The sequence below is a fragment of the Camellia sinensis genome, chromosome 14, assembly GCF_055761805.1.
Source record: "Camellia sinensis isolate YWXY chromosome 14, ASM5576180v1, whole genome shotgun sequence".
NCBI lineage: Eukaryota > Viridiplantae > Streptophyta > Magnoliopsida > Ericales > Theaceae > Camellia > Camellia sinensis.
In genome coordinates, this window is record NC_138974.1 from 146725756 (window position 1) to 146738255 (window position 12500).

Here is a 12500-nt window from a genome sequence, read left to right on the forward strand (position 1 = left end):
CCCGCATGACATGCCACGGCCTCGGCCCGCATGCCATGCCACGGCCTCGGCCCGCATGCCTTGCTACGGCGTTGCCCAACATGCCATGCCACGGCCTCGGCCCGCATGCCTTGCCACCGCGTTGCCCAGCATGCCATGCCACCGCGTTGCCCGGCGTGCAATGCCTTAGCCTTGGCCAACATGTCGAGCCACGGCCTCGGCCCGCATGCCTTGCTACGGCGTCGCCCAACATGCCATGCCACGGCCTCGGCCCGCATGCCATGCCACGGCCTCGGCCCGCATGCCTTGCTACGGCGTCGCCCAACATGCCATGCCACGGCCTCGGCCCGCATGCCATGCCACGGCCTCGGCCCGCATGCCTTGCTACGGCGTCGCCCAACATGCCATGCCACGGCCTCGGCCCGCATGCCATGCCACGGCCTCGGCCCGCATGACATGCCACGGCCTCGGCCCGCATGCCATGCCACGGCCTCGGCCCGCATGCCTTGCCACGGCGTTGCCCAACATGCCATGCCACGGCCTCGGCCCGCATGCCATGCCATGCCACGGCCCGCATGTCTTGCCACGGCGTTGCCAAACATGCCATGCCACGGCCTCGGCCCGCATGCCATGCCCCGGCGTCGCCCAACATGCCATGCCACGGCCACGGCCCGCATGCCATGCCACGGCCTCGGCCCGCATGCCTTGCTGCGGCGTTGCCCAGCATGCCATGCCACGGCCTCGGCCCGCATGCCTTGCCACCGCGTTGCCCAGCATGCCATGCCACCGCGTTGCCCGGCGTGCCATGCCTTAGCCTTGGCCAACATGTCGAGGCACGGCCTCGGCCCGCATGCCTTGCTACGGCGTCGCCCAACATGCCATGCCACGGCCTCGGCCCGCATGCCATGCCAAGGCCTCGGCCCGCATGCCATGCCACGGCCTCGGCCCGCATGCCTTGCCACGGCGTTGCCTAACATGCCATGCCACGGCCTCGGCCCGCATGCCATGCCATGCCACGGCCCGCATGTCTTGCCACGGCGTTGCCAAACATGCCATGCCACGGCCTCGGCCCGCATGCCATGCCACGGCGTCGCCCAACATGCCATGCCACGGCCATGCCATGCCACGGCCTCGGCCCGCATGCCTTGCTACGGCGTTGCCCAATATGACATGCCACAGCCTCGGCCCGCATGCCTTGCCACCGCGTTGCCCAGCATGCCATGCCACCGCGTTGCCCGGCGTGCCATGCCTTAGCCTTGGCCAACATGTCGAGGCACGGCCTCGGCCCGCATGCCTTGCTACGGCGTCGCCCAACATGCCATGCCACGGCCTCGGCCCGCATGCCATGCCAAGGCCTCGGCCCGCATGCCATGCCACGGCCTCGGCCCGCATGACATGCCACGGCCTCGGCCCGCATGCCATGCCACGGCCTCGGCACGCATGCCTTGCCACGGCGTTGCCCAACATGCCATGCCACGGCATCGGCCCGCATGCCATGCCATGCCACGGCCCGCATGTCTTGCCACGGCGATGCCAAACAAGCCATGCCACGGCCTCGGCCCGCATGCCATGCCACGGCGTCGCCCAACATGCCATGCCACGGCCACGGCCCGCATGCCATGCCAGGGCCTCGGCCCGCATGCCATGCCACGGCCTCGGCCCGCATGCCTTGCTACGGCGTTGCCCAACATGCCATGCCACGGCCTCGGCCCGCATGCCTTGCCACCGCGTTGCCCAGCATGCCATGCCACCGCGTTGCCCGGCGTGCCATGCCTTAGCCTTGGCCAACATGTCGAGCCACGGCCTCGGCCCGCATGCCTTGCTACGGCGTCGCCCAACATGCCATGCCACGGCCTCGGCCCGCATGCCATGCCACGGCCTCGGCCCGCATGACATGCCACGGCCTCGGCCCGCATGCCATGCCACGGCCTCGGCCCGCATGCCTTGCCACGGCGTTGCCCAACATGCCATGCCACGGCCTCGGCCCGCATGCCTTGCCACCGCGTTGCCCAGCATGCCATGCCACCGCGTTGCCCGGCGTGCCATGCCTTAGCCTTGGCCAACATGTCGAGCCACGGCCTCGGCCCGCATGCCATGCCTTGCCACGGCCCGCATGTCTTGCCACGGCGTTGCCAAACATGCCATGCCACGGCCTCGGCCCGCATGCCATGCCCCGGCGTCGCCCAACATGCCATGCCACGGCCACGGCCCGCATGCCATGCCACGGCCTCGGCCCGCATGCCTTGCCACGGCGTTGCCCAACATGCCATGCCACGGCCTCGGCCCGCATGCTTTGCCACCGCGTTGCCCAGCATGCCATGCCACCGCGTTGCCCGGCGTGCCATGCCTTAGCCTTGGCCAACATGTCGAGCCACGGCCTCGGCCCGCATGCCATGCCTTGCCACGGCCCGCATGTCTTGCCACGGCGTTGCCAAACATACCATGACACGGCCTCGGCCCGCATGCCATGCCACGGCCACGGCCCGCATGACATGCCACGGCCTCGGCCCGCATGCCTTGCTACGGCGTCGCCCAACATGCCATGCCACGGCCTCGGCCCGCATGCCATGCCACGGCCTCGGCCCGCATGCCTTGCTACGGCGTTGCCCAACATGCCATGCCACGGCCTAGGCCCGCATGCCTTGCCACCGCGTTGCCCGGCATGCCATGCCACCGCGTTGCCCGGCGTGCCATGCCTTAGCCTTGGCCAACATGTCGAGCCAAGGCCTCGGCCCGCATGCCATGCCACGGCCTCGGCCCGCATGCCATGCCACGGCCTCGGCCCGCATGACATGCCACGGCCTCGGCCCGCATGCCTTGCCACGGCGTTGCCCAACATGCCATGCCACGGCCTCGGCCCGCATGCCATGCCATGCCACGGCCCGCATGTCTTGCCACGGCGTTGCCAAACATGCCATGCCACGGCCTCGGCCCGCATGACATGCCACGGCCTCGGACCGCATGCCTTGCTACGGCGTCGCCCAACATGCCATGCCACGGCCTCGGCCCGCATGCCTTGCTACGACGTTGCCCAAGGTGCCATGCCACGGCCTCGGCCCGCATGCCATGCCATGCCACGGCCCGCATGTCTTGCCACGGCGTTGCCAAACATGCCATGCCACGGCCTCGGCCCGCATGCCTTGCGACGGCGTCGCCCAACATGCCATGCCACGGCCTCGGCCCGCATGCCGTGCCACGGCCTCGGCCCGCATGCCTTGCTACGACGTTGCCCAACATGCCATGCCACGGCCCCGGCCCGCATGCCTTGCTACGACGTCGCCCAACATGACGTGGCACGGCCTCGGCCCGCATGCCTTGCTACGGCGTCGCCCAACATGCCATGCCACGGCCTCGGCCCGCAGGCCTTGCGACGGCGTCGCCCAACATGCCATGGCACGGCCTCGGCCCGCATGCCATGCCACGGCCTCGGCCCGCATGCCATGCCAAGGCCTCGGCCCGCATGCCTTGCCACGGCGTTGCCCAGCATGCCACGCCACCGCGTTGCCCAGCGGGCCATGCCATGGCCTTGGCCAACATGCCTTGCCACGGCCTCGGCCCGCATGCCATGCCACAGCGTTGCCCCGCATGCCAAGGACGGAATGCCAAGCCACGGCCTCGGCCCGCATGCCATGCCATGCCACGGCCTCGGCTCGCATGCCATGCCACGGGCTCGGCCGGCGTGCCATGCCACGGCCTCTGCCCGGAAGCCATGCCACGGGCTCGGCCCGCATGCCTTGCCAAGTCGTTGCCCAACATGCCATGCCACGGCCTCGGCCCGCATGGCTTGCGACTGCCTTGGCCAGCGTGCCTTGCCACGGCGTGCCATGCCTTATCCTTGGCCAACATGCCATGCCACTGCCTTGGCCAGCATGTCGTGCCACCGCTACGGCCAGCATGCCGTGCCGGTCCGTTGCCCAGCATGCCACGGCCGTGGCGGCATGGCAAGCCACGGCCTCGGCCAGCATGCCTTGCCACGGCCTCGGCCAGCATGCCATGGCACTGTCTTGGTCAGCATGCCATGCCATGGCACCGCCTTGTCCAGCACGCCGTGCCGCGGCGTTGGCCAGCATGCCTTGGCCGGCATGCCATGCCAATGCCTTGGGCCAACATGGCGTGCCACGGGCTGGGCCATGCCGGTCCGTTGCCCGGCATGCCACGGCCGTGGCGGCATGGCAAGCCACGGCCTCGGCCAGCATGCCATGCCACGGCCTCGCCCAGCATGCCATGGCACGGTCTTGGTCAGCATGCCATGCCATGGCACCGCTTTGTGCAGCGTTGGCCAGCATGCCTTGGCCGGCATGCCATGCCAATGCCTTGGGCCAACATGGCGTGCCACGGGCTGGGCGAGCATGGCATGCCACGGGCTGGGCGAGCATGCCACGCCGCGGCCTTGGCTAGCAGAGCAAGGCATGCCACAGCCTCGGCGAGCATGCCATGCCATGGCCAAGGCCAAGGCCAAGGCAGTGGGCAAGGCCAAGTCCCTGTGCAAGGCATGGCCAAGGCCAAGGCCAAGGCCAAGGCCGCGGGCAAAGGCCAAGGCCAAGGCAGTGGGCAAGGCCAAGTCCCTGTGCAAGGCATGGCCAAGGCCAAGGCCAAGGCCGCGGGCAAAGGCCAAGGCCAAGGCCAAGGCAGTGGGCAAGGCCAAGTCCCTGTGCAAGGCATGGCCAAGGCCAAGGCCAAGGCCGCGGGCAAAGGCCAAGGCCAAGGCCATGGCATGCCACCGCCTTGATCGATCTTTTTGAACATGATTCTTTTATAATCTTACCCAAACCGTGCAACACAATTAAAAATGCACTACAATCAATTCTAAATGTCATTCCCTATTTTTTTGCAATTTTTCTTGAGCTTTTCGAATTTTTAAAGCCCTTATTTGGCAAAAAAAATCAAAATAAAATAAAAAAAATGAAAAAAATAATTTAATAATTTCTATAATTACTAGTGAATCATCCTTTAATTATTGGAATTTTTCCATAATTTTTTGACCATTTTTATTAATTTTTATTATTTTTTAAGTATTAAAATCGAAATAAATTAAAATAAAATATTTTCGGTAAAAAAATATTTTTTTTAATTTTTTTTATGGTGTATTAAATTATTTCCTACAACTTTCATGTTGAAAGTTTTGGCAAAAAACCATTACTTTTTAAAAAAACCCCATTATGACTCCTCGAACATGCTTGATGTTTCCTCCTGCCAGATTGAAAAGGGCTTAACAGCCTATTATAAGGGGGGGGCACCTCCCTTGCCCAGGGCCAGGCAGTGTCAGGTACGCCCCATGTTGGGCGCGGCCTGGGCTGCGGCCTTGGGTTATATGCACTGCGGCTCGACCGCGGCCTGGGCTGCGGCCTTGGGCGGCTCGGCCGCGGCCTTGGGCGGCCTGGACCGCGGCCTTGCGCGGCCTGGGCGCGGCCTTGGGCGGCTCGGGCGCGGCCTTGCGCGGCCTGGGCGCGGCCTAGAGCAGCATGGCGTGGCATGCGCGCGGGCGTGGGCGGCCTGGCATGCGCGCGGCGTGGGCAGCACGGCATGGCATGCGCACGGCCTGGGCGGCCTGGCATGCAGCCGGGCTGGCATGCCCGCGGCGTGGGCAGCACGGCATGGCATGCGCACGGCCTGGGCGGCCTGGCATGCAGCCGGCCTGGGCAGCACGGCATGGCATGCGCACGGCCTGGGCGGCCTGGCATGCAGCCGGCCTGGCATGCCCGCAGCGTGGGCAGCACGGCATGGCATGCGCACGGCCTGGGCGGCCTGGCATGCAGCCGGCCTGGGCAGCACGGCCTGGCATGCGCACGGCCTGGGCGGCCTGGCATGCAGCCGGCCAGGGCAGCCTGGCCTGGCATGCCCGCGGCGTAGGCAGCGTGGCCTGTGCGAATACCGCGCGCGTGGTCTTTTTGACCACGGTGCGCGTGTTGCGCGCATGGTCGCGCACGCCTTTGCACGCCTTCGCACGCAACGCACGTCTAGTGATAACAACCGCAGCCAAGGCCAAGGCCAGCAGCATGGCATGCCACGGCCAAGGCAGGCCAGCCAAAGCCAGCAGCATGCCATGCCAAGGCCAAGGCCAGCAGCATGCCATGCCATGGCCAAGGCAGCCCAGCCAAAGCCAGCAGCATGCCATGCCAAGGCCAAGGCCAGCAGCATGCCATGCCACGGCCAAGGCAGCCCAGCCAAAGCCAGCAGCATGCCATGCCAAGCCAAGGCCAGCAGCATGCCATGCCAAGGCCAAGGCAGCCCAGCCAAAGCCAGCAGCATGCCATGCCAAGGCCAAGGCCAGCAGCATGCCATGCCACGGCCAAGGCAGGCCAGCCAAAGCCAGCAGCATGCCATGCCAAGGCCAAGGCCAGCAGCATGCCATGCCACGGCCAAGGCAGGCCAGCCAAAGCCAGCAGCATGCCATGCCACGGCCAAGGCAGGCCAGCCAAAGCCAGCAGCATGCCATGCCAAGCCAAGGCCAGCAGCATGCCATGCCAAGGCCAAGGCAGCCCAGCCAAAGCCAGCAGCATACCATGCCAAGGCCAAGGCCAGCAGCATGCCATGCCACGGCCAAGGCAGCCCAGCCAAAGCCAGCAGCATGCCATGCCAAGGCCAAGGCCAGCAGCATGCCATGCCACGGCCAAGGCAGGCCAGCCAAAGCCAGCAGCATGCCATGCCAAGCCAAGGCCAGCAGCATGCCATGCCAAGGCCAAGGCAGCCCAGCCAAAGCCAGCAGCATGCCATGCCAAGGCCAAGGCCAGCAGCATGCCATGCCACGGCCAAGGCAGCCCAGCCAAAGCCAGCAGCATGCCATGCCAAGGCCAAGGCCAGCAGCATGCCATGCCACGGCCAAGGCACGCCAGCCAAAGCCAGCAGCATGCCATGCCAAGGCCAAGGCCAGCAGCATGCCATGCCACGGCCAAGGCAGCCCAGCCAAAGCCAGCAGCATCCCATGCCAAGCCAAGGCCAGCAGCATGCCATGCCAAGGCCAAGGCAGCCCAGCCAAAGCCAGCAGCATGCCATGCCAAGCCAAGGCCAGCAGCATGCCATGCCAAGGCCAAGGCAGCCCAGCCAAAGCCAGCAGCATGCCATGCCAAGCCAAGGCCAGCAGCATGCCATGCCAAGGCCAAGGCAGCCCAGCCAAAGCCAGCAGCATGCCATGCCAGGCCAAGGCCAGCAGCATGCCATGCCAAGGCCAAGGCAGCCCAGCCAAAGCCAGCAGCATGCCATGCCAAGGCCAAGGCCAGCAGCAAGCCATGCCACGGCCAAGGCAGGCCAGCCAAAGCCAGCAGCATGCCATGCCAAGCCAAGGCCAGCAGCATGCCATGCCAAGGCCAAGGCAGCCCAGCCAAAGCCAGCAGCATGCCATGCCAAGGCCAAGGCCAGCAGCATGCCATGCCACGGCCAAGGCAGGCCAGCCAAAGCCAGCAGCATGCCATGCCAAGCCAAGGCCAGCAGCATGCCATGCCAAGGCCAAGGCAGCCCAGCCAAAGCCAGCAGCATGCCATGCCAAGGCCAAGGCCAGCAGCATGCCATGCCACGGCCAAGGCAGCCCAGCCAAAGCCAGCAGCATGCCATGCCAAGGCCAAGGCCAGCAGCATGCCATGCCACGGCCAAGGCACGCCAGCCAAAGCCAGCAGCATGCCATGCCAAGGCCAAGGCCAGCAGCAAGCCATGCCACGGCCAAGGCAGGCCAGCCAAAGCCAGCAGCATGCCATGCCAAGGCCAAGGCCTGCAGCATGCCATGCCACGGCCAAGGCAGGCCAGCCAAAGCCAGCAGCATGCCATGCCAAGCCAAGGCCAGCAGCATGCCATGCCAAGGCCAAGGCAGCCCAGCCAAAGCCAGCAGCATGCCATGCCAAGCCAAGGCCAGCAGCATGCCATGCCAAGGCCAAGGCAGCCCAGCCAAAGCCAGCAGCATGCCATGCCAGGCCAAGGCCAGCAGCATGCCATGCCAAGGCCAAGGCAGCCCAGCCAAAGCCAGCAGCATGCCATGCCAAGGCCAAGGCCAGCAGCATGCCATGCCACGGCCAAGGCAGCCCAGCCAAAGCCAGCAGCATGCCATGCCAAGCCAAGGCCAGCAGCATGCCATGCCAAGGCCAAGGCAGCCCAGCCAAAGCCAGCAAGCATGCCATGCCAAGGCCAAGCCCAGCAGCATGCCATGCCACGGCCAAGGCAGCCCAGCCAAAGCCAGCAGCATGCCATGCCAAGGCCAAGGCCAGCAGCAAGCCATGCCACGGCCAAGGCTGGCCAGCCAAAGCCAGCAGCATGCCATGCCAAGGCCAAGGCCAGCAGCATGCCATGCCACGGCCAAGGCAGGCCAGCCAAAGCCTGCAGCATGCCATGCCAAGCCAAGGCCAGCAGCATGCCATGCCAAGGCCAAGGCAGCCCAGCCAAAGCCACCAGCATGCCATGCCAAGGCCAAGGCCAGCAGCATGCCATGCCACGGCCAAGGCAGCCCAGCCAAAGCCAGCAGCATGCCATGCCAAGCCAAGGCCAGCAGCATGCCATGCCAAGGCCAAGGCAGCCCAGCCAAAGCCACCAGCATGCCATGCCAAGGCCAAGGCCAGCAGCATGCCATGCCACGGCCAAGGCAGCCCAGCCAAAGCCAGCAGCATGCCATGCCAAGGCCAAGGCCAGCAGCATGCCATGCCACGGCCAAGGCAGGCCAGCCAAAGCCAGCAGCATGCCATGCCAAGGCCAAGGCCAGCAGCATGCCATGCCACGGCCAAGGCAGCCCAGCCAAAGCCAGCAGCATGCCATGCCAAGCCAAGGCCAGCACTATGCCATGCCAAGGCCAAGGCAGCCCAGCCAAAGCCAGCAGCATGCCATGCCAAGGCCAAGGCCAGCAGCATGCCATGCCACGGCCAAGGCAGCCCAGCCAAAGCCAGCAGCATGCCATGCCAAGGCCAAGGCCAGCAGCATGCCATGCCACGGCCAAGGCAAGCCAGCCAAAGCCAGCAGCATGCCATACCAAGGCCAAGGCCAGCAGCATGCCATGCCACGGCCAAGGCAGGCCAGCCAAAGCCAGCAGCATGCCATGCCAAGCCAAGGCCAGCAGCATGCCATGCCAAGGCCAAGGCAGCCCAGCCAAAGCCAGCAGCATGCCATGCCAAGGCCAAGGCCAGCAGCATGCCATGCCACGGCCAAGGCAGCCCAGCCAAAGCCAGCAGCATGCCATGCCAAGCCAAGGCCAGCAGCATGCCATGCCAAGGCCAAGGCAGCCCAGCCAAAGCCAGCAAGCATGCCATGCCAAGGCCAAGCCCAGCAGCATGCCATGCCACGGCCAAGGCAGCCCAGCCAAAGCCAGCAGCATGCCATGCCAAGGCCAAGGCCAGCAGCATGCCATGCCACGGCCAAGGCAGGCCAGCCAAAGCCAGCAGCATGCCATGCCAAGGCCAAGGCCAGCAGCATGCCATGCCACGGCAAAGGCAGCCCAGCCAAAGCCAGCAGCATGCCATGCCAAGCCAAGGCCAGCAGCATGCCATGCCAAGGCCAAGGCAGCCCAGCCAAAGCCAGCAGCATGCCATGCCAAGGCCAAGGCCAGCAGCATGCCATGCCACGGCCAAGGCAGCCCAGCCAAAGCCAGCAGCATGCCATGCCAAGGCCAAGGCCAGCAGCATGCCATGCCACGGCCAAGGCAGCCCAGCCAAAGCCAGCAGCATGCCATGCCAAGGCCAAGGCCAGCAGCATGCCATGCCATGCCACGGCCAAGGCAGCCCAGCCAAAGCCACCAGCATGCCATGCCAAGGCCAAGGCCAGCAGCATGGCATGGCCCGGGGAAGGCAGCCCAGCCAAAGCCAGCAGCATGCCATGCCAAGGCCAAGGCCAGCAGCGTGCCATGCCAAGGCCAAGGCCAAGGCCAAGGCAGCCCATCCGAAGCCAGCAACATTCCATGCCAAGGCCAACGCTGCCTAGCCAAGGCCAGCGGCATGCCATGCCAAGGCCAAGCCCAGCCGCATGTCTTGCCACGGCCTTGTCCCGCAGCGTGGCGTGCCTTGGCCTTGGGCTAGAACATCGCATGCCACGCCCTTGGCAAGCAATCCTGTCCCTCGTGTAATTGCCATTTGGTTTGGCTTTGACTTGCGTATATGTTGCCCTGCGAAATGCATGTCCCTCGGGTAATAGCCGTTTGGTTGCCTTTGACTTGCGAACACGTTGCTAGTGCTTTCCCCAGTGGAAGCTTGTTGGGAAAAGTATGTCCCTCGGAAGTTGCCTGTTGCATTCGAGCTATCCGATGCTTGCTCGGTTTCTCTAAGAGTTTTTGTACGTTCGTTGGGCTTTTTAATTATTTATTTACTCATAAAAATTATAATAAAATAAATAAAAAATAAAAAAATAATTGAAAAAATTACTATAATTACTAGCGCCTCATCTTATAATTGTTGGAATTTTTCTAGAATTTTTTAAGTATTTTTAGTAATTTTTATTATTTTTTAAGTATTAAAATTGAAATAAATTGAAATAAAATATTCCGGTGGCCAAATATTTTTTTATAATTTTTTTTATGGTGTATTAAATTATTTCATACAACTTTCATGTTGAAAGTTTTGGCAAAAAATCATTACTTTTTAAAAAAACCCCATTATGACTCCTCAAACATGGTTGATGTTTCCTCCTGCCAGATTGAAAAGGGCTTAACAGGCTATTATAAGGGGGGGGCACCTCCCTTAAGGCTGGCCAGCATGGCCAGGCCACAGGCCACGCCTATGCCTAGGCGGGCGCTTGGCACATGCCATCGCTTGGCTTGTGGCATTGGCTTGTGGCATCGAAACTACATAGCCAAGCACGGGATGCGTCGAGTGGCGGCCCGCGGTGGTGGCGGTGGCACGTTGGCCTAGGCCAGCATGCCATGCCACAGCCTTGGCCAGCAACATGGCATGCCAAAGCCTTGGCCAGCAGCATGCCATGCCCTGGCCTTGGCAAGCATGCCATGCCACGGCCTTGGCCAGCAGCATGCCATGCCACGGCCTTGGCCAGCAGCATGCCATGCCCCGGCCTTCGCCAGCATGTCATGCCACGGCCTTGGCCAGCAGCATGCCATGCCACGGCCTTGGCCAGCAACATGGCATGCCAAAGCCTTGGCCAGCAGCACGCCATGCCCCGGCCTTGGCAAGCTTGTCATGCCACGGCCATGGCCAGCAGCGTGCCATGCCCCGGCCTTGGCCAGCAGCGTGCCATGCCACGACCTTGGCCAGCAGCTTGCCATGCCCCGGCCTTGGCCAGCATGCCATGCCACGGCCTTGGCCAGCAGCATGCCATGCCACGGCCTTGGCCAGCAACATGGCATGCCAAAGCCTTGGCCAGCAGCATGCCCTGCCCCGGCCTTGGCCGGCAGCATGCCATGCCGCGGCCTTGGCCGGCAGCATGGCAAGCCCAAGCCTTGGTCAGCAGCAGCATGCCATGCCAACGCCTTGGCCAGCAGCATGCCTTGCCATGGCCTCGTCCAGCAGCATGGCATGCCACGCCACGGCCTCGGCCATCAGCATGCCTTGCCACGGCCTCGGCCATCAGCATGCCTTGCCACGGCCTCGGCCAGCAGCATGGCATGCCCCGGCCTTGGCCAGCAGCATGTCATGCCACGGCCTTGGCAAGCATGCCATGTCCCTCGGGTAATTGTACAAGTTGCCTTGCGAAATGCATGTCCCTCGGTTAAATTGCCATTTGGTTGGCTTTGGCGTGCGAACGAGTTGCCTGTGCTTTCCTTGTGGAAGCTTGTTGCGAGAAGTATGTCCCTCGAAAGTTGCCTGTTGCGTTTGTTATTCGCATTCGCGCTAACCGGTGCTTGCTCGGCCTCTCTAAATGTTTTCGCGCGTTCGTCGGGCTTCTTAGTCCTTCGGGGGGTGATTCGTTTTGGGGGGCTGGTGCACAGTGTACGTCGTGGCGCGTGAGTTGTGTTTGGTTTGTGCGAGTTGGAGGGATCCCTGCCTGTGCAGCGAACTCCACTGGTGCATTCCTCCATGTCCCTCGGGTGATGCCTTTAGGTTGTCTTCGACTCGCCTTCGGGTTGCCTGCGCTTCCCTAGTGGAAGGTGCCTTGCGAAAAGCCTGTCCCTCGGGTAATTGCCATTTGGTTGGCTTTGACGTTCGAACGAGTTGCCTGTGCTTTCCTAGTGGAAGCTTGTTGCGAAAAGTATGTCCCTCGGAAGTTTCCTGTTGCGCTTGTTATTTGCGTTCGCGCTAACCGGTGCTTGCTCGGCCTCTCTAAATGTTTTCGCACGTTCGTCGGGCTTCTTGGTCCTTCGGGGGGTGATTCGTTTTGGGGGGCTGGTGCATAGTGTACGTCGTGGCGCGTGAGTTGTGTTCGGTTTGTGCGAGTTGGACGCATCCCTGCCTGTGCAGCGAACTCCACTGGTGCATTCCTCCATGTCCCTCGGGTGATCGCCTTTAGGTTGTCTTGGACTCGCCTTCGGGTTGTCTGTGCTTCCCTAGTGGAAGGTGCCTTGCGAAAAGCATGTCCCTCGGGTAATTGCCATTTGGTTGGCTTTGACGTTCGAACGAGTTGCCTGTGCTTTCCTAGTGGAAGCTTGTTGCGAAAAGTATGTCCCTCGA